Raw genomic sequence first — 22,603 nt, forward strand, 5'->3', positions numbered from 1 at the left:
AGTTACCCCACATCCTTCAGGGGGGCATGTTTGGGCTGGTGCATAGCTAATATAAAGGGTGCTCCAGGAAAGGGACCTTGACCCCTGTTGCTCTTCCTTCTCATAGGTCAGGTTTGAAAGTAACATTGGTTGGAGAATCACGATTTGGACTCAGCTGCCAAGCAAAAAAAGCCATTAGTTGTTTAGGATCTAAGAGATACTAGCTGCTCAGCTCCTGGAGACTTTGCAGATCCAAGTTCCCACGGGAAGTTGAGTTCAGATCATTTCCCCACCATCAGGATTAGGTCCACCTAGCTTGTTGCTGGAGAGAGTTACAGGGTCATTCACTGGAAAATACTGCTAGGCTTAGAGATGGGCCAGGTATTATACTGCTACTGGTATGGCAAAAGTGACTCATGGAGAGGTCAATTTGTAAATAAGTAGCCATTGCTATTGCTACTGATGACCATACATTATACTGATTTCTCTAGGTAGGAAATAGGCTCAAAACTTTCATTAACATCACCCACTTCCTAAGGAGCATCTTAAACAGCTTCTATCTTTCTGCCAGTTCAATGGACATGAGGTACCGAACACCAAGGCAATGAGGAACAGGCTGTGGCCTGGCCATGAAAATGCAGATGTATGCCTAATACTGAATTTTTCCTTAGCAAAATAAAAACAAACAAACAAAAACACCCCCACAGAAAACCAAACATGTTAAGTCTGATTGAATTCGACAAGAAATAGACTTGTTCCTTCTATGGAATTTAGACCTTTGCCCCCAACTCGGGCATTTTCCTGAAGATCAGGTGAGTTTGAGTGATGTGTACTTGACACAAGTTACCTGAGCTAGACCCTATCTGGTTGCCAGCCTAGCTTAGTTTTCCTGCTTCTCTGGGAATACTCCACAAAGGGCTGAATTTTCCAGGTACGGATGACACCTGGCCAGGAGAGACTTCCAGATTCTTTTCCCCCAGGTATCTGAAATCTAGTTTGGAGAAACAGTGAGTCTTGGAGTAAGTGGAGTTAAAGTGCATTAATGGCAGCATTCCGGTGAGATCCTCATGAAAACCCTCAAAAGCTTTCTAGTAACTTTCCTACTCCTTTTATTTTAATATTATTATTATTTTTGCTTAAATTAGCTATATTTTGTTCTGTTGTTTGAAACTAAAGTAACTATTCCAACACATTCCTCTTGGGGTTCAAGGACATGCAAGTTACCCACAGACTCTCACAATTACACAGTGTTATTTTATACCCACTAAAGAATCCAGGAAGAGCTCATTGTCAAGTGCTCCTTCTAATAACATCCTCCAGAATACGTGGCTGGTTGAACGCTTCCCATCTTCTAACTAGGACAGGGACACCCAGATGAAGTCAAACAACAGCTAACTTGTCTTTTTAAACACTGGAAAACATAAGACATGACTGAAGTGGTATCTACGCTACTTATGACTCTAGTCATAATTATGCTTCTTATTTCTCAAGCACTTTGTATATATTCAGTCCTTCTAAGAGAGTTCTTAGAAGATGCCTCAAGATACCCAGGTGTTTCTAAATAAGTCATAGGTCATCTTTCTATAATGAGAAACAAATGAGAAAAGGAATCAAAGGCTACTTATAATTCCTGCCAGCTTTGCCTTGACTATCCATCCACTCCATCAAATAGCCTTTTGATATAAAAGACTGCAAGAAACAATCTTATTCTGCCACACCAAGGGTTCATTCAATTAGCGGTAATTAAGATTATAGCAATGGTTTAATTACTTGTTCTTTTATCCCTTACCCCTGGGTGTAACGCCTAATTGAAGTATATCCCATAAGAGAAAAGAGGAGGGGAAAAATTGATGAAGTTTTTCAATGGCTGCTTAAATCAGAGAATCTTATAAAAAACCTTAATCAGGGGGCTTCCCTGGTGGCGCAGTGGTTGAGAGTCCGCCTGCCGATGCAGGGGACACGGGTTCGTGCTCCGGTCCGGGAAGATACCACATGCCGCGGAGCGGCTGGGCCCGTGAGCCATGGCCGCTGAGCCTGCGCGTCCGGAGCCCGTGCTCTGCAACGGGAGAGGCCACAATAGTGAGAGGCCCGCGTACCGCAAAAAAAAAAAAAAAACCTTAATCACAGTTAATAAGTAATCCAATTGATTCAGATGTGGCTTGATCCAGAAGTGTGATCTAGAACTGTGAATAAGACTCTGGTTGTTTACATATAGTTTTCTCAGCTCTATCCTCCATATTTTTGCTTTTGCCTCACCCTTATTTCTTTCATAATAACATTAATGGCTACAGCAATTACAGAATTTGCTTCCTTACCATGCAGTCCACAGCGAAAGAAGGAACCTCTTCCTTAGCTCCTGATGAAGAGAGGATAGACTCCTTTCCCATGATTCCCCAGCAAAAGTCCTTTCACGTTTCATTGGCCAGAATGAGGTCCTAAACCAATGACCATGACCAGGGGAAATCAGATGCTCTGATTGGCCTAACCTACCCAGATCACAGGACCATTACCAGTGGAGGAAATTAAGCACACACCCTAAAGGACATTAGTGTAAACTTGTTAAAAGACGAGGGATATCAGTGCTGGAGAGACAACCGATTCCTCTACACATACTGAAGTATATGCTCTGAGAGGCCAAAGCTGCAGCTAATAAGCTAGAGTAATAGGAGTAGCACTTTCTAGGAAGGGCAGTAGTGAGCAGGCTAAAACACCAGTAATTTATCCAACCTGCTGGTGAGATGCCAACTGGTAGTGAGTAAACCACCAGGCTCAGGCTGAGCCAGGGAGGAAGGTCGATGACTCTGCCTCAGACTGGGCAGGTAAAGAGCACATGGGTCTCCATAGAATAAGGATTGACAAACTATGGCCCACAGGCGAAAAATGGCCCCCAGCCTATTTCCATATGACCCACAAGTTAAGAATGTTTTTTAATTTTTTTAATGACTAAAACATTTTTAAAAGAACGATATTTCATGAAATAAAAATTATATAAAATTCAAGTACAGTCATCCCTTGTATCCACGGGGGAATTAGTTCCAGGAAACGCCCCCCCCCCCCCAAGATCCCAAAATCCACAGATGCTCAAGTTCCTTGTATAAAATGCAGGGTATCACTGTGCCTAAATAAACTTTGACCAAAACACAGTCACACTCATTTATCTATGTATTGTCCAGGGTTGCTTTTGAAATATTTACTGCCTGGTGCTTTATAGAAAAAGTTTGCCAACCCTGATATAGAAGCATTGGTGCTTAAAGTATGATTCAGGACTAGCAGCATCATTACCACCTGGAAACTTGTTCGAAACGCTAAGCTTTGGGCTTACCCAGGCTTTCGGAATTAGAAACAATGAGAATAGAGCCCAGCAATCTGTGTTTTTAAACAAGCCAGATAGGTGACTCTGATTCAGGCTGAAGTTTGAGAACCACTGGTATAGAAGGATGTTAAGATGAAAATGATCTGAATGACAGAATCCCAACGAGAAGGGCACTGTGGCTTGTTTTCTGAAATAAGAGCACAAGGCACGGAACTTAATAATAATAAAAATAACAGTACTAATAATGGTAATGTTTATGGCAAACTTGAGTGCGTCAGACATTTTGCTTTACATTCATGATCTTATTAAAACCTCACAAAAAGTCTGTGAAGTAGTTGCTATTATTATGCCCATTTTGTAGCTAAATATATGAAGGCTTCAGGAGATTAAGAGATGAGTTACAGTGTTAGTAACTGGTGGCTCTAGTCTGAGACTTAGATGGTTTGACACCAGGGTTAGACATTTTCATGTGATATGACTCTGAATTCTGTAAGCTAGATAAATGGAAGTGTTACTGAAAAAGTAAAGTGACACATGAACACCATCAGTTTTGGAATCAGTGTATACATTTATACAAAGTAGAGGCACTTATAACTCCATTCTCTTCTTGCCAGGGAACTAGCTTCAGCTAAACCAGACATGTAGCCTTTTCTTGAGTAAATCTAGAGGAAACCACCACCATTTGTGACCACCAGTTAAAATCTATTTCTCTGTCTTCCTACATTTCACATAAATTTAAAAAGTAAGATTTTCCCTCCCTTTCATTTTCAGATGCCTGGGAGTCTTTGACTTTGACTTTACTATATAGATTGTAATGACTTATGATTTTGTTGTTTTTCACATAATTGTCAGGATAGTTCATTTTGGTCTACTTTTACATGACATTACAAGTTTTATTTTCTTTTTCTGGTCGGTAAGGCTGAGTAAGAAGGGGAGAATACATGCGATGCGGAAGGTGGGGAAGAGATGAGGAGTAAACTAACACCAGGAAAAGTAGAAGTAGAAAAACAAAACAAAAAAAGATTCTTGGTGCTGCAGGATGTCAAATCTAGGCAAAAGACACCTCATACCAGGGATCTGACCTTTTTATGTTAGAAAAACAAAGCCATGTTGAGATGTGAGAGACACTTGAAAGGGACAATTTGAATTTTGAACAATGTTTTCCATATGGTGCACATGTCATCCATAATCCTTACAGGTTTCCAGTTCACTCCTCAATGAAATTCACATTTCCGGTTTCAGTCCATCAAGACTAGAAATTATAGCTCGGCATACCTTTAAAAGGCTTTGAAAAAATATGAAAAAGGTACAAAAATTAGTTTTTATTATATTGTATAGAGAGATTGAATAAGTACCAGCAATGATTTCTGAAGAAAGAAAATTGTCAGATTAATCTATACGACTATAATAAAGCTCTTGACCTAGGAGACCAAGGGCAAGTTAGAGAACATTTTGCTTTGTGTTGCAAAGTTTCTGATTCTGTTCATTAAATGCACTGAACCAACAACTGTATGTGGAGAATATTACACAATTCTGGCCGACGGTATGCAGATTGATCATCAATCATGGATTAGCCTAGAACATTAGAAAAAAATACAGCCTTATTATATAGCAAGTTCTTGCAGAGATGGAGAATGAACTAGATTAATAATTTTTACATTTCCTTGGGTCATAAATCTTTTAAGAAAGCTGACAAAACCCAAGGATCCTCTTCCCAAAAGTATGCACATACCTATAAACTATTATGCTTATATATTCAGGAGGTTATGAGCTCCAGGTTAGCAATTTCCAAACTATATGGGTTTTGGGGGTTTTTCCTGCTTAAAAAATTCTAGGATGATGTGATTTCATTTTTAAAATCATCTGAGTTAGTATCAATCAGGAAGAGCTGATGGCTTATCTCATAGCTCACAGAACTCTGGGGAGTCAGGATATGGATGACCGTGGTGGAAAACCATTGAAAACCACTTCCCTATAGACCTAACAGATAATTTTCAGGATATTTTGCACTTTCAATTAATTGTAACTTTTAGTTTCTTAAACAAAGGATGGTTGATTAGAAGTAATTAATTGATTGAGCTTGCTTTTCATGTGCTAATGTAATACTGGATTTCTGATTGCACCTTCAGGAGATGCATTTTATAACTTTTATCGGTCATATCTGCAGTCCACGGAGACTTGTAGCCCTTTAGAGTTATCAAACTTAAATCCCTTTTATTCTGTGTCATAGGGAAAACCTGGCTCATCAAAATACTTCACCTTAGTTGAAGGGAAAAGACAATAAACAAAGTGACAATGATATTCAGGGGGATTTGGTTTATTTAGGGTTGAATAGCATCCTGGCACTTACTTGGTGTTAACTGCCTGGTACTAGAACTACTTTGGTTTCTGAAGGAGTGTTTTTTTTAAATTTTGTTACTGCTTAGTCTTTGTTTTCTAAATGATGAGCTTTCCTTAGAAATATTCTGAAAGGAAAAAAAAGGTAGTGGAAAAGTGTAGACCCCATTAGGGAAATAAATGGTGTAATTATATATGGCACTGAAATAAATGAAGGCTTTCCTTCTTCCAATCCTGCTTCCTCCTAATGACTCTGATAGCTGAAGTGTTGGGTTTTATTAAATAGAGCAGAATTGAACTCTCGGGAGATGAAAGTGGCTATTGAGATTCAGACCTGCTGAAATAGGAGTCTCCTCCCTTTTGTAGCTGGCAGACAGGCCCGTAATGAGCACATTTTGTAGCTGGAGAGAAAGCAAAAGAAGATGAAAGTAAAATCTTTTGAAGACTAGGAAAAAAAAGGGAAAATTCCACTAATATAGTGAAACCCCTTAAATTGTTTTCTAAGAGACAGAAAAAAATACTATTTAAAGGTCACATTGGCTGTTGGAATTTGTTTGGCTTTGAGAAGATAAATATTGTGTATGGGAATATAAGAATATCTGCTAGAAACCACTTTTATACAGTGAACAAAGGAATCATCCCTAATATGTGATTAACTGATGTTCCCTGTTAACCACAAATGCTGGCTTTCCAAATACTTCAAGTGAAGGGGCTCCTTATTAATTGGCTCAAGCATCCCTTAGGACTTCTAAGAGGTTAAGGCCAGGATGATTCAAGGTTCTTTCTTTCTTGAAAAAATATGCATACAGATGTTCAAAACATGGTGACTGCAATAGCATTGTCATCTATCTTAAATTACGGAATTAACTTATCGTTAGTATTCAAAAACTTTTCAGCAACACGCCAGGTTAGCTCACTGTCGATTAAATAATGATTTTATTTTTCCTTGTACCTTCAAAAAAAAAGTCTAATTGTAATACAATTGGCTTTTAAACCCAAATAGAGTCTGTGACTTTAAATGCAAATTACCAAATGGTTCCTGAAGCAAGTGGAAAGAAGGATTGCATCCATCATGCTGTAATTTAAAATGAATTTTAACCCCTTAGGCTGACAACGAACACAAACCCAGACTGCCACAAACAGAAGCCAGGGGGTCTGTTGAAATAAGAGCTGCCATTTCCAATAAAAACAGAGTGCTGCAATAATGCCACCACGAACAGGACTTGATGTTGAAATCACAGATCTGATCTAGATGAGATTGGCGGTGAAAAACTAGGGAAGATATGAATGAGATTTTCCATTGGGCAGTGGTAATTCGAGGAGCCTTTCATACACTGTCGAGGCAGCCATTGTTTCATAAACCCTACTTCCCACATACACACTCCTATCCATTGATTATCTTATGTTTGGAATGATTGATGCCCCTTTGACTCCGAGGAACCACCCTGGGATCTGACAGGAAATGGTGGATTGTTTATTTTTTAATTATAAAACCAGTTGAGCTCCAGAATCCATGTAAACAAAATTGGATATTACCTTAGAAGCCACCCTGTAAGCTGGGGCTCTGAATCATGTTCTGCTTATTATAATGCGTTTATTTAGAACTTTTTACATTTTTACTGACTCTACAATTCTTTAAATGAATCATTCCCTGTATCCTCTTAGTTATGGCTAATAGCTCAATTCTTCAACACTGTTAATGGTGCAGGCTGGTTCATAGCCGTTACTTGTTCAGGGGGCTGTGCGTCTGTGCTGTCCCAGCCATCACCAGTCCTGCTCTCTCTGAAATGTGGCTGGGTGCCCAGGAAATGAACTAGCTACTGCCTGGTAGAGAGGAGAATCAAAGACTGGCACTTGGCAGGGACCCCTGCTCTTGCAGCTGCTGAGTGCTAAATTATTACTGATGTGCTTCTCCAGCCGTGCACGGCAGGGCTGGCCTAATGCAGCACGGAGCCCCCCTCCTCTGGCCCTTAACACAGGACTTGGGTTTCAGAGCTGGAATCGAGGGGGCACGCTGAGCTGGCTTCTGCCAGAGGTAGTGAGCGTATCCATCCCTCACAGATGCTGAGATGCGCAGGACACGTTTCCTGCTCTTCGTGTGCATCAGAACATGCCTAGACTCCCTCGTGTGATTGCTTCAGAAGCTTGGTGGGGTTTGCATAGGTATATGAGCTGATCAAATTGAACTTCTGAGGCAGAGCTTTCCTAACTCTGAGGTCTCAGTGAGAGACACAGTGAAAGGGTAGAAGCATCTTTTCTTCCTTCTGCTTTAAGAAAAGAATCAGGATCGGGGCTCCCCTGGTGGCGCAGTGGTTGAGAATCTGCCTGCTAATGCAGGGGACACGGGTTCAAGACCTGGTCTGGGAGGATCCCACATGCCGCGGAGCAACTAGGCCCGTGAGCCACAACTACTGAGCCTGCGCGTCTGGAGCCTGTGCTCCACAAGAGAGGCCGTGATAGTGAGAGGCCCGCGCACCGCGATGAAGAGTGGCCCCCGCTTGCCACAACTAGAGAAAGCCCTCACACAGAAACGAAGACCCAACACAGCAAAAATAAATAAATTAATTAATAAACTCCTACCTCCAACATCTTCTTAAAAAAAAAAAAAAAAGTAATAGTCTCCCCAGCTGTAAACCAGGGACAATAGCGCCTACCTCATAAAGTCACTGCACTCAATAAAAAAAATAAAAAAAAAAAATCAGCCTTCTACTGGCGTTTGAAAAAGTACACCTTCATTAAAAAAAAAAAAAAAAAAAAAAAGCATCAGGATCAATCAACCTGAACTTTGTGAGCAGGTTTTTATTAACCTGACATTAGGTGTTCTGTAGTCTCCCAGAACACTAGTTAGGTCTATCTGCTGAGGTTGATATTTGTAAAAGAGGCAGGGATCGTTCCTAGGAAGAACCCAAGGTCACAGAGCCCCAGTCCAGGACCCCCTGCATGACTGTATGATTGCAAATAACTTGGGCTTTCTGTGCCTGTTTTCTCACCTGTGTGTGTTAGGTACACAGACTGCTAGTCTTGGTGACTGGGTTCCTGCCTACAATTTCAAGATGAATCTCCTGCAGTGCCAGTGTAGATGCCATTGTATGAATAGTCAGGTTATAAATTGTAACATAAATTATGTTTTTATGCTGTCCCCTTCTCACGTCTCATGCTCAGTTCTACCCATCAGAGTAAGACAAATTCTTCACTGAACCTCTTTTCCCAAGGCTCTTCCACAAAAAGACAGGGCTTTCTCTCCTTTTGGATAATTTTCTTCTAAGAGCCGCTCAGAGCAGAGGGTGACCATATTTATTGGCAACTGATTTATCTTGCTTACAGTGATAAACTTTAATTAAATTTAGAAATTTTATGATCAGATCTACCTATGTTGCTATGTAAAACTGAAACATTCTGTGTGGCTCTCATTTCTTTCTTCTCAAGAGAATGCACTCAAGGAAGAATAATTTAAAAGCCAAAATTTTGTTCAAAATGAAAAAGCACACACATTTGCCTTGCATACCAGCTGAAGCCTGTTCTTCGCTCATCTTTCAAGAAGAAATTTACATTTAGCAAACTAAGCTGGCTCTTGTTAATTGTTTGCCCTGGTTGTCTGATAGCTGCTACAGTCCAAACAATTGATACGTCACTATTTTATTTTTCGACAGGTTGCTTTGCTGTAATATGGATACTACTGCCTTAGAACACTTTCATGCTTTTAAAAATGTTGCAAGTGGAATATGAAAGAAGCTACATCTCCACTTCAGAGGTAAACCCATAAAAGCACTGGTATAAGTGCTCTACACAGTGGCACATATTTCATTATACATTTAAATTTTCTCACTGACAAGTCCTTCAAGAAGTGGGTCTCCAGCGTCCCTTTTTACATGTAATCTTCAAGCTAATAAGCGTGAAAAGTCAAGAAAGCTTCTTATCTCTGTAGGTGGTTTTTCATGGCAGCAAAAATCATCTCAGAGAAATTGCTTTAGTGTAGCACAATTCCAGCTATTTGGGGTGTATTTTTAGATTTATAGAAAAATTGTAAAGATAGTACAGAGAGCTTCCATTCACCTCGAACCCAGTTTCCCCAAATATTAATATCTTATATTAGTATGGTACACTTGTCATAATTAATAGACCAATGGTGATACGTTGTTATGAAGTGAAGTCCATGCTTTATTCAGATTTCCTTAGTTCTTTCCTAATGTCCTTTTTCTGTGCCAGTCTACCACATTACATTTAGACTTCATGTCTCTTTAGGCTCCTGTTGGCTGTGACAGTTTCTCAAGCTTTTCTTGTTTTTAAAAACATTCACAATTCAGAGGAGCACTAGTCAGGCATTTTGTAGAATGGCTCTCAACTGGGATTTCTTTGATTTTTTTTTTTTTTTTTCATCATTAGACTGAGGTTATGAGTTTGGGGGAGGAAGAGCACAGATGTAAAGTGCCCTTCTCATCACACACTATGCATATGACTTATGACTGTGATGTTAACCTTGACCACTTGGTTCAGGCGGTGTTTGTCAGATTTCTACACTCTAAAGCTTCTCTTTTTTACCTTTTCCATACAGTACACTTGGGCAGGAAGTTAGTTACTATGTGTAGTCCAAACTAAAACAGTAGGGAATTATGCTCCACCTCCCTGAGGGCAGAATAGCTTCATAAATTATTTGGAATTATTTTTGCATGAAAGATTTGTCTCTTTACCCAATTTATCATTATTATTTTATTTTATTTTATTTTATTTTATTTTTTTTGCGGTACACGGGCCTCTCACTGTTGCGGCCTCTCCGTTGCGGAGCACAGGCTCCGGACGCGGAGGCTCTGTGGCCATGGCTCACGGGCCCAGCCGCTCCGCGGCATGTGGGATCTTCCCGGACCAGGGCACGACCCGCATCCCCTGCATCGGCAGGCGGACTCTCAACCACTGCGCCACCAGAGAAGCCCCTATTATTGTTTTTTAACCAACCCTATTTTCTTATAGCTGTCTGGACTCATGAATATTTATTTTATACTTTGGGTTATTATCCAATACAACTTTATTTACTTGGCTGCTCAAATCATTTCTGCTTTGGCTGGGCTATTGGGAGAGCTTTCAGTTGGTGTCTGTATTTCTTTGACGTCCCCCACATCATTGTGGTCTTTTTAGATTCTTTTTGTTTTGTTTTGTTTTGTTTTTGAGAACTTCCTTACTTTCTGGCACTACGTTCCAGGATCATTTTATGTATTTCCTGTCCTAGTCCTAGAATCAGATGTTCCTCCGAGAAGCCCTGGTTTCTTCTATTGGAGAATGGTAAAACACAAAACAAAACAACAAGATCTGATTGCTAGGTACTTATCATTTTATAAAGCATTGTTAGTAATTTATAATCAGTTTCCCCTGAAAAAAGTGAGCAACTATCCTGAACGTTTTCCAAGTTATACATTTACACATGGTAAAATTTGAAGAGCATCTTTAGCCTGGCATTCCTGTCGATGGCAATCCAGGTGTAGGATAGAAAATGTACCCAAGCCAAGCAAATAACACTTTTCATAATCTTTTTTTGTGTGTGATGTGAGTCAGATATGAAAGACAGCAAGTGATTTGAATTTAATGTTATTTATGTTACATTACATTATATTACACCCCCAAAAAAATCACCTCAGTAAAATAGAAAGGAAAATGTGTTGGTCCCTTGCCCTACCTGCCCATCCCAGTACCACACAATCATTAAGAACTTTTTTCTAAGAACTTACAAAAAGATTTTTTTCTTAAGGTAACGTTGGACTAGGCCAAGTGAATATTTTACTAAAACATTCCACTGGAGCTGGTCTTGGAGGGAAGAAGGGAGGCATTTCTTCCAACTATGGAAGCACTAATGCAAACCAGTTCTGCTGTTTGTTTGATTCCTTTGCTTCTAATTCAAAAGGGCAGTGACCTCATTCTAGCCCTGCCCTATGTTGGGTTGGTAATTCTACACTCTTCATTTTGGCCACCCCAGCATTTTCCACAGCCAGCTGCCCTTCCCACCCCCATCCTTCTATCTGTACCCAGGCAGTGTCTTTAGTCTTCACATGCATCTTGCTCCCACTTACACTTAACCCTTCAGATATTCCCATTAACTCTTCAGTTTTAGGTCATTTTGGTCTGAGGAGAAGTAAATCACACATCCCTGTTGTAATCCTGAGACCATGATTTAAGCTTATACTATTTCAGATTCGTATTGAACTTTTGAAACAAAACCTAAAAAATGATGAATTGCTCAACTACATGTGCTATATTAAAGCTGTATTTGGGAGTTCTATAATCTAGCAAAGATTTTAAGAAAACTGTAGCCTGTGTTCTCATTTTTTTCTCTCTCCTGAGACAATATATTTGAATTAATATGTATCTCCTCTCATTTTCTCTCTTTCTCATCATAGTGTCATTTAATCCAAGATTTCACCCAAACCAAGGATCTTTTTACAAAATCCCTGAGAGTTGACTGTTTACCATCTACTCAAACATTTCCACTGCCTGGAATTCATTTCTTTGTGAAGCTTGCTGTTTCATTTTTGGACAGGTCAATTTATGGAAAGCTGTCTTTCATACTGAACTGAAATTTATCTTATCGTCTGCACCCATCATTCCTAGAATCCAATGAGATACTATATGCAGAAACTTTTTAAAACAGCAAAGCCCTGAATAAATATAAAGAATATTAATATCAATTCTACCATGTAGAGTTTGAAATTTTGACAAGCATAATGTCTTATCCAAGCCATTGGAATAGGTGAATATGACAATAGGGCAAAGGATACTCTGCACAGGTTTCTGAAAAGCTCCCTCCAGTTTCACATTAATCCATTACTCAGTGTTCTTTAAACAGCTCTATTTAAGCAATAAAAAACAAGGGCCAAGCTAAGCTGAGAGCTAGGAAATAGAAACAAAAACCCAAACAAGAAAGAAACCAGAACCCAAGACTAAAGCCGATCAGAGGCCAGAAGAGGTAGGAAGAGGCTGGTATGGCTGAATCATCTCTGCTGGTTAGGATACTTCTGTCTTTGAGATCAGTGGAGGCAGTGGTTTCATTTCTGCTTCTCTCCTCATGGTCAAAGACAGCCTCAGAGTACTTGAGAAACTGTTCCAATTCGAGCGCACCAAATAAGCAGCAGCAGCAGTTTGGAAAAGAGTCCCAGCTGAAGGCCTCAGATGATTCCCAAATTTACTCTCAAAATGTCATTTTGAAAGCAGTCCTTAAGGCTTGGATGGGTGTGCTCCACTTCCAAGCTGAGCTATGTATGAACTACCCTGCCAGCAATCCTGGATTTGGGGGTAAAGGGAAGGCAAGGACAGAGCAGGACCGGACCCCACGTCTAGGGGGTGTCCACTAGACAAATTTGACAAGCACTCCCATATCCAAACTTCCACAGAAGGTCAGAAATCACTGGAAGCTGTGTGGTATTCCAAAGGCTGTAAATAGAGCACCTTGATCCAAGTAACACAGAACACTTGGATACACACTAGATGGCCTATGGGGGAATTTCAGGCTCATAAAACATCCCAGGCAGTTCTCATAGAGGGTGAGAAATTGGTTCAATATATAACATAAATGATTAAATATGAGTAACTTCCAGATCCTTTGGAATTGAAATTAACACTATATATCACTTGAGACATAAATTCAGAGTTCATGGTAAGGTCAAGGAAATGGCACATGACCTTATACCATGATAATTAGACCCTTATACCAGGGACCTTATATGCTTTTACAAAGACAGAATCTCAATACTTTCTTAATCTCATCGTGATCTTTCCATAAATGTTAGCTTTGATAGCAATCTTAACTTTAGGATAAGAGGCCTAAACTAGCTGGAAAATTTCTAAGATATTTATTGTACATACTACTGTTCAATGTAATGAATATAAATCTATAAAATGCTCTTGGCTCAACTAAAAGATCATGCTGATAAATTTTCTCTAAAGAATATTAAAAATAAATGGTAAAAACCCTGCTTGGACTGTTTAGTCAATAAGAAGAGTTATATCTTATACTGTACCCTCCTCTCCAAACTGGAATATAATACAACAAGCCAAATTCTAAGTGGAAGTATATTAGCCATTCTTACCATTATTTTTTTCAACCTTATGTAGGTATAATTGACAAACTAAAATTGTATGTATTTAAGGGGTACGATGTGCTGTTTTGATAAATGCATACATTGTGAAATGTTTACCACACTCAAGCTAATTAACATACCTATCACCTCACATTGTTATCTTTTTTTTTTTTGGTGAGAAAGATTAAGATCTATTCCCTTAGCTGATTTTAAGCGTACAATACAGTATTGTTAACAGTAGTTAACAATAGTTACCATGCTGTACATTCAATCTCCAGAATGTACTCATTCTGCATAACTGAAGCTTTGTACCTTCTGACCAACATTTCTGCATTTTTCCCACCCCCATCCTCTGGTAACTACCATTCTATCCTCTGCTTCTAAGAGTTTGACTTTTTAAAATTCCACATATAAGTGAGATCATGCAGTATTTATTTTTCGGTGTCTGGCTTATTTCACTTAGCATAATGTCCTCCAGTTTTAACCATATTATTGCAAACAATAAGGATTTTCTTCTTTTTAAGACTACATGATATTTCTAGTTTGTTGAAGATTTTTATCCTGAAAGGGTGTTGAATCCTATCATCTTGTCAGATGATTTTCTGCATCTATTGAGCTAATTATATGATCTTTTAAATTAGGCATTATTGAATGCTAACTGAATGATACCATTTAGTAAACAGAAAAACGGACTCAGTGTACAATTTAGAATAAAAACTGAGATCCACCTTTCATGAGAAAATTTGACCACAGTACTGAAGTGACAGTCTGTGTATCATGTTCCAAGTCCATTTTAACTATCTCTATTTTGTTTTTTAAACAATAGAATATAGAGAGTGCTTAGTGATAGTCTTAGCTGAGTTGAAGCAAAGTCCTAGAATCAACTTGATCTCTGCCCGTTACTGCTGCTCAAGCACTCTTCATTGTAGTATGGATTTGGTCCAAGAAAATGAACTTCCTGTTTTCTCATAATACAGAGCGTAATAGACATCCACGGTTTAACTAGCTACTTAAAAATACTTTCCATGGAAGATGATGTAAAGAAAAACCTTTCATCATATCCACTTACTTGTAGCCTCACTTTTCTTTTTCTTTCAAATTAAACTCTCAAGGAGGTTGTCCTGAGCACCAAAAACTCCTGAAGTACTTTCATTGACTCCCGAAGACAGAATTGGAGGGCAGACCTTAAAGGTGACCTTAAAGGTCACATAGTTCAGCCACCCCCACAAACACTCTCACTTCCGAGCTTCTTCTGGGTTATGTCACCTCCCTTAGTTCCCAATGGAATGAGACGTTTAAATTACAACAGCTCATTCAGAAACAGAGCAGCTGCTGATTTGACTTGGCCTCAGTATTTGTGTTTGAGAGAGGGTCTTGGTTGTCTGTTTCACTCCAGAAAATTATTATAGATGGTGCAGTTGGGTGACATGACACAAGGTTTAAAAAATAAGCAACCCTCTTATTGACACATGACCTAGAACTAAGACAGAGGCTTTAGTTCTTGTGATGAAATATTTGGCTCTGTGGAAATGTTTTTCTCAGCATGGGAAGCCAATTTATATTTTCATATTAGGACTGATTTTCAACTGTGTCAGCCTTGTGGTATCTCAATAAATTGGACCACTCAAAAGTTGCTTTCTGCTCTGCAAGAATAAGCTACAAAAGCTTTTTGAAATAAGAGACTTTAAGAGCCATTCTCTCTTCTTTCTGTGCTCTTCCTGGCTGCTGGCTTGCTGACCTGAGGCTTTTTACCTGGTGGTCTGATGAGTCATGGCATTTAAAAAAAAAAAAAAAAAAAAAAGAGAAGATAACGAAGATATTTGGGTGGTTAGATGTAGAGGTAATTAAAAACCTGCTGGGTAGGCTTTTTCCTGTAAGGCCTGGATGCTGATTTGGAAGATAGTAGTGGATTCCCTTTGTGGTGCCTACAAATATTCTAGAAAATGGAGTAGGAAGGGAATGTGAAGCCAGACCCATCAGAACAGACTGTCCACAAATTCTTAGTCTCCATGGATTTTATACTCTTTGAAAGATCTCCAAGAAAGTTACATTTAAAAAAAAATTTTCAGCTATAAAATTGACTTGGAAGAACAATCTGGACCAAGCAAGCTTGATCATGGAGGGAAGTGTGTCTGGTGGTGGGCTGTAATACAACTCTTTATCCTGTCTCTTAAACCAGTTCCTTCTGTGTTCTCTCTCTTTGTTGATACTGTTCACAGCCACCAATAGCCAGCTAGATGAAAGACTTTGGAATGCTCTTTGATTCCCCTTCCTCAACCATTCACACATGGTAAGTTACTTCTCAAATATTTCTTGTCACTTCCTTTTGCCATGGCTACCATACAAGTTGAGGGCCTCATTTCATCACCATGGGGTCCTGCAGCACTCTTTGAACTCTCTCCATTCTCTCTAACCTATCCTATGTCCCCAGAATGATCTTTTCTAAAATTCAAGTCTAAACACACCCCTGCTTAAAAACCTTCAATGGCTCATTGCATAAGAATCAAATTCAGATTTTTAATGAAGCACGAAATGGGGTTTTACAAGCTAACCTGATCTACATTTGGGAGGCATATAGCTTAAGAGTGTGGGTTCTGGAGTGTGGGTGAGCTTGACTGTTTCCTTTACCATTTGTGTGATTTTCAGGAATTACTGAACCACTCTGAACTTCAGTCACTTCGTGTGTAAAATAGGGAAAGTAACAGGATTTACCTTATGAAATTGTTGTGAGGATTAAATTAGATAACACAAAAATTCTTGACATGACAGATAGCTACTGCTCAATGCTTGAAAAATTTTATTACTGTTGTTGTTTTTACTTTTCTAGCTCTAGTATTTGTTTTTTCCCAAACATTTTCTAGCCGTATTCAACTTTTGTCTGTCTCTGGAGGATATCCTGTGATTTCCCACCATTTTTCAGGTCCTGCCCAGGAGGAAGAGGCAGACTTGATAGAGAAGTGATTTAAGGAGCTATGGATCATTGGAAGGTGCTAGACTTGGGGTTGAATGGAGGTGGCGTTGTCCAAGAATTTTCCACAATTATGCTGAGATATGAACCATTGCTAGGGTCAAAGTGTAAGACAGATTGGCTCCTTTATCGAGCCAACGGGGTAGAGGTCAAGGTACAGAATAGTAGCAGATGGGTCATACAAAGCTGGCGAAAAGTGGAGTTTCAAGAAGAAAAGTTTAGTAAAATTGAGCATGCAATGGGAAATTCTACATTGTGGGACACATCACATTCTGCCAGAAAGGGGCAGGTTCTTAAAAGTGCCACACCAGGTTGGGCAACTCTCTTCTTCACCTGGATTGGCCTTCTTTGCTCATTCCTTTTCATCTTTCAATGACCCTTCTCTATTAACCTTCCCTAACTCCCCCTGTGTTACATATCCACTCCTGGAAGCTCTCTAACTCGTTGCTTCTATTAGAGCACACACCATGGTACATGTAGTCATCTTTGGCTTATTATATGTCTTCCTTGTTAGGTACTGACTCCCTCAATCATTGTCAGATACATGGTAGGAATCAAGTGAGTACTTGGTAAATGGCAGTACACGAAGCAAATTTCTTCTTAAGATATGTTTTTGACCTGGCTGAATTTTATTTCTGCTCTTCTAATTTTTCTCAGGTACAGGGTACTTTGAAAGGTAGAAAAACTTATAAGACCTTTTATTGACAACCTAAAAAAAACCCAAAACTGTGTAAGGATACCAACACTTGAGTCCAAGGACAACGGAAAATAGAAATCTGACTGGAATAAATGGATCACATACAGAAGACATGCTACTATATGAGTAGAGTAGAAACAAATTAGGTTGATCCATAGGAAAGCAAATAAGGGTTCTTGGAAAAAATATAGGAAATGAAGAGCTAGTGGTTATGGCTGACCTGAATGCAAAATGCTTCATTAATTTCTGCTGGCAAATTCTTTCCCCAGCAAGCTGGCTCTCTGGGTCTGCTGTTTACCAACTGTGTGATCTTCCAAGTCTCAAATTTCTCATATGTTAAATGGAGTGAGAATGCCTGTTCTGCCTACTTTATTGGTTTTAATTTTCAAAAAAGAGGGAATATGTGATAGTGTAGTTTTGGCCTGGTCATAGCATTTCCATGAATAAGTGAGGGTAGAAAAGAAATGCTGATTTGTGGTTGTTTGTCATGTTTTAACTAACGTAACACTTTGGAACCTATGATTAAGCTTGAACTCATCATGGAGGTAGTCACTTTGTGTTTTCAGGTGAAAAATTAATGATTACCTAAAATATTGAGTGAATGATTTCCTTATCAGAATTTTGAAACTGTTTTACTGTATTAGTCCAAATCAGAAATGTAATTATGCAGGCCTTTGTAGTTTGTATCTGAAAATTAGAATGCATCCCATGAGTAGCTTGCTAGAATGCATATCATACACAAAGCAGAACATTTTAAAGTAAAATAAGTGACTAAACTAAATAAATTTGTTTGTACTCTCACCTTTTTGGTAATTGATGTTGTAAAATTTTAGTTTGAGAATGTGATATTAAATATGCTTTAAGTGACTTTATAGGAGCTTGATTGCTACAGTTATAAATAGTAACAACCCAGGTAACAGAAGAGAGCTTTTGGGACTAGCTTTCTTTATAATAAGTAAATAAGAATAACTGGTAGTTCATTGGATGTAATTTGGTTATAATGTAATAATGTTAATTTTCATATTATTGGATTTAAACAGCTTTTGGCTGTACTTGCTTCATTTAATATTAGTGACTGAGAAATGTTTCCTGGCTAGGTAGTTGATATATGAATGATATTTATTAAATTGTTAAAGGTATTTGAGGTATTGACATATCTTAAACTCTTTCTTTATAATCTCATTTATACCTTTCATTTTCACTAACCAGGTAAAGTTTGTTAAATAACAGTAAACTTTCCCTTTCACTTCTAATGAAATCATATCAGGGAAGAATCCATTTAAAGTCATTTGTGGGAGGGACCTTCAAGATGGCAGAGGAGTAAGACATGGATATCACCTTCCTCCCCACAAATACATCAGAAATACATCTACATGTGGAACAACTCCTACAGAACACCTACTGAACACTGGCAGAAGACCTCAGACTTCCCAGAAGGCAAGAAACTCCCCACGTACCTGGGTAGGGCAAAAGAAAAAAGAAAAACAGAGACAAAACAATAGGGATGGGACTTGCCCCTCTGGGAGGGAGATGTGATGGAGGAAAGGTTTCCACACACTAGGAAGCCGCTTTGCGGGCGGAGACTGCGGGTGGCGGAGGGCGGAAGCTTTGGAGCCACGGAGGAGAGCGCAGCAACAGGGGTGCGGAGGGCAAAGAGGAGAGATTCCTACACAGAGGATCGGTGCCAACCAGCACTCACCAGCCCGAGAGGCTTGTCTGCTCACTCACTGGGGCGGGTGGGGGCTGGGAGCTGAGGCTTGGGCTTCGGAGGTCAGATCCCAGGGAGGGTACTGGGGTTGGCTGCATGAACACAGCCTGAAGGGGGCTAGTGTGCCACAGCCAGCTGGGAGGGAGTCCATGAAAAAGGCTGGACGTGCCTAAGAGGCAGGAGGTCATTGTTTCGGGGTGCACAAAGAGAGGGGATTCAGAGCACCACCTAAATGAGTTCCAGAGACTGGCGTGAGCCGCGGCTATCAGCGCGGACTCCAGAAATGCTAAGGCTGCTGCTGCAGCCACCAAGAAGCCTGTGTGCAAGCACAGATCACTATCCACATCTCCGCTCCTGGGAACCTGTGCAGCCCACCAATGCCAGGGTCCCGTGATACAGCGACAACTTCCCTGGGAGAACACGTGGCACGTCTCAGGCTGTTGCAACGTCACATTGGCCTCTGCCGCTGCAGCATTGCCCCTCATACAGTACCCCTCCCTCCCCCCAGTCTGAGTGAGCCACAGCCCCCTAATCAGCTGCTACTTTAACCCTGTACTGTCTGGGCGGGGAACAGACATCCTCAGGTGACCTACATGCAGAGGCGGGGCCAAATCCAAAGCTGAACCCCAGGAGCTGTGCGAACAAAGAAGAGAAAGGGAAATCTCTCCCAGCAGCCTCAGGAGCAGCTGATTAAATCTCCACAATCACCTTGATATACCCTGTATCTGTGGAATACCTGAATAGACAGCGAATCATCCCAAAATTGAGGTGGTGGACTTTGGGAGCAAATGTAGACTTGGTGTTTGCTTTCTGCATCTAATTTGTTTCTGGTTTTACCTTTATTTTAGTTTAGTATTTAGAGCTTATTATCATTGGTAGATTTGTTTATTGATTTGGCTGCCCTCTTCCTTTTTTTTTATATGTATATTTTTTCCTTTTTTCCTTTTTGTGAGTGTGTATGCATATACTTCCTTGTGTGATTTCGTCTGTTTAGCTTTGCTTTTACCATTTGTCCTAGTGTTCTGTCTGTTCATTTTTTTGTTTCTGGGTTTTTTTTGTATAGTTTTTAGTGTTTGTTATCATTGTTGGATTGGTTTTTTGGTTTGGTTGTTCTTTCTTCCTTTTATTAATTACTTTTATATATTTTTATTTTTAATAATATTTTTTATTTTAATTATTTTATTTTATTAATTTTTTTTTCTTTCTTTCTTTCTTTTTCTCACTTTTCTTCTGAGCCAAGTGGCTAACAGGGTCTTGGGGCTCTGGCCAGGTGTCAGGCCTGAGCCTCTGAGGTGGGAGAGCCAAATTCAGGACACTGATCCACCAGAGACCTCCCAGTCCCAGGTAATATCAAACAGCAAAAGCTCTCCCAGAGATCTCCATCTCAACACTAAGACCAAGCTCCACTCAACAACCAGCAAGCTACAGTGCTGGGCACTGTATGCCAAACAACTAGCAAGACAGGAACACAACCCCACCCATTAGCAGGGAGGCTACCTAAAATCATAATAAGGTCACAGACACCCCAAAACACACGACCGGACGTGATCCTGCCCAGCAGAAAGACAAGATGCAGTCTCATCGACCAGAACACAGGCACCAGTCCGCTCCACCAGGAAGCCTACACAACCCACTGAACAAACCTTAGGCACTGGGGGCAGACACCAAAAACAATGGGAACTACAAACCTGCAGCCTGTGGAAAGGAGACCCCAAACACAGTAAGTTAAGCAAAATGAGGAGACAGAGAAATACGCAGCAGATGAAAGAGCAAGGAAAAAAACCACCAGACCAAACAAATGAAGAAGAAATAGGCAGTCTACCTGAAAAAGAATTCAGAGTAATGATAGTATAGATGATCCAAAATCTTGGAAACAGAATGGAGAAAATACACAAAACACTTAACAAGGACCTGGAAGAACTAAAGAGCAAACAAACAATGATGAACAACACAATAAATGAAATTAAAAATTCTCTAGAAGGAATCAGTAGCAGAATAACTGAGGCAGAAAAACGGATAAATGACTTGGAAGATAAAATAGTGGAAATAACTACTGCAGAGCAGAATTAAGAAAAAAGAATGAAAAGAATTGAGGACAGTCTCAGAGACCTCTGGGACAACATTAAATGCACCAACATTCGAATAATAGGGGTCCCAGAAGAAGAAGAGAATAAAAAAGGGACTGAGAAAATATTTGAAGAGATTTGTAGTTGAAAACTTCCCTAATATGTGAAAGGAAATAGTTAATGAAGTCCAGGAAGCACAGAGAGTCCCATACAGGATAAATACAAGGAGAAACATGCCAAGACATATATTAATCAAACTATCAAAAATTAAATACAAAGAAAAATATTAAAAGTGGCAAGGGAAAAACAACAATTAACATACATGGGAACACCCATAAGGTTAATTGCTGATCGTTCAGCAGAAACTCTGCAAGTCAGAAGGGAGTGGCAGGACATATTTAAAGTGATGAAAGGGAAAAACGTACAACCAAGATTACTCTACCTAGCAAGCATCTCAATCAGATTCAACAGAGAAATTAAAACCTTTACAGACAAGCAAAAGTTAAGAGAATTCAGCACCACCAAACCAGCTTTACAACAAATGCTAAAGGAACTGCTCTATGCAGGAAACACAGGAAGGAAAAGACCCACAAGGACAACCCCAAAACAATTAAGAAAATGGTAATAGGAACATACATATCAATAACTACCTTAAATGTAAATGGATTACATGCTCCAACCAAAAGACATATACTGGCTGAATGGATACAGAAACAGGACCCGTATATAAGCAGTCTATGAGAGACCCACTTCAGACCTAGGGACACATACAGACTGAAAGTGAGGGGATGGAAAAACATATTCCATGCAAATGGAAATCAAAGGAAAGCTGGAGGAGGAATTCTCGTATCAGACAAAATAGACTTTAAAATAAAGACTGTTACAAGAGACGAAGAAGGACACTACATAATGATCAAGGAATCAATCCAAGAAGAAGATATAACAATTATAAATATACATGCACCCAACATAGCAGCACCTCAATACACAGGGCAAATGCTAACAGCCATAAAAGGGGAAATTGACAGTAACACAATCATAGTAGGGAACTTTAACACCCCACTTTCACTAATAGACAGATCATCCAAAATGAAAATAAATAAGGAAACACAAGCTTTAATGACAGATTAAACAAGAGGGACTTAATTGATATTTATAGGACATTTCATCCAAAAACATCAGATTACACTTTCTTCTCAAGTGCTCATGGAATATTCTCCAGGATAGATCATAGCTTTGGTCACAAATCAAGTCTTGGTAAATTTAAGAAAATTGAAATCGTATCAAGTATCTTTTCCAACCACTACACTATGAGACTAGATATAAATTACAGGAAAAAATCTGTAAAAAATACAAACACATGGAGGCTAAACAATACACTACTAAATAACCAAGAGATCACTGAATAAATCCAAAAATACCTAGAAACAAATGGCAATGAAAACATGATGACCCAAAACCTATGGGATGCAGCA

This window comes from Aethalodelphis obliquidens, unplaced genomic scaffold (genome assembly GCF_003676395.1).
Source record: "Aethalodelphis obliquidens isolate GAN/ISIS:26980383/991018 unplaced genomic scaffold, ASM367639v1 scaffold4, whole genome shotgun sequence".
Lineage (NCBI taxonomy): Eukaryota > Metazoa > Chordata > Mammalia > Artiodactyla > Delphinidae > Aethalodelphis > Aethalodelphis obliquidens.